The following is a 1186-nucleotide window of genomic DNA, read 5'->3' on the forward strand; positions in this document are numbered from 1 at the left end:
CAGCTTGCTCCCTCAAGCCTGGGTGAATCTCTCTAATCTGAGAAAAAGCTTAAGCCTTCTTTGAAAGAGCTTACCTGATTAAATTAAGCCCACCAAAGACAATCTCCTTATTGATTCACTCAAGTTCAAACTGATTAGGCACTTTAATTACATCTGCAAATCTCCTTCCCTTTGCCATATAATAAAACAATAACAAGAATGATATTTAATACAATCACCAATAACATAGAAGAAATAAAGAATAAGCAAACAGAGATGAATAACACAATTACTGAAAGTAAAAACACTCCAAAAGGAACCAATAGCAGAATAACTGAGGCAGAGAAATGGATAAGTGAGCTAGAGGATAGAATGGTGAAAATAACTGCTGAAGAGCCAAATAAAGGGAAAGGAATGAAAAGACTTGAGGAAAGCCTCAGAGACCTTTGGGACTATTAAATATTTGAGTTATAGGGGTCCCAGAGTGTTAGGTAAAAGACCAGGACACCAAAAAGAGTGTCTAACAGGCTTTAATGGGGAACCCCCCGGGCAGGGTTCCCAGACCGGAATGAGGCAGGTCGAGAAAGTCTGCACCTGGACCGTGCTGGGGCTGGTTTTTATATGTTTGTTGCGAGGGATGGTCAGGCTAGATGGACGGGGGTTCAGATAGGTTGCCGGGCTGAGGCGTCGTGGGCTGTCTTTCTACGTGGCTGGGGTGGGGCAGCTTTAGCTGGTGAAATGTGCTGTCATTGGTCCCCAGGATCTGGGAGGCTCCTTCTGTTAGGGATTTCCCCCGCAAGCGGGAGGGAGAGGAGGGGCAGCCCATCATGGCCCCCGGCGTCCGGCCTTACACACAGGAAGAAGAAAAAAAAGAAAGGCAATGAGAAATTTTTTGAATTAATTATAGTTGAAAACTTCCTCAACATGGGAAAGGAAATAGTCAATCAAGTCCAAGACGCACAGAAAGTCCCCTACAGGTTAAACCCAAGGAGAAACACATTGAGACACATATTAATCAAGCTAATGGAGATTAAGCACAAAGAAGGAGTATTAAAAGCATCAAGGGAAAAGCAACAAGTACCATACAAGGGAAAACCCTTATGATTAACAGAGGATCTTTCAGCAGAAACTCCATAGACCAGAAGGGAATGGCAGGATATATTGAAAGTACTAAAAGAGAAAAATTGACAACCATGATTACTATATC

This window comes from Ovis aries, chromosome 7 (assembly GCF_016772045.2).
Source record: "Ovis aries strain OAR_USU_Benz2616 breed Rambouillet chromosome 7, ARS-UI_Ramb_v3.0, whole genome shotgun sequence".
In the NCBI taxonomy this organism is placed as follows: Eukaryota; Metazoa; Chordata; class Mammalia; order Artiodactyla; family Bovidae; genus Ovis; species Ovis aries.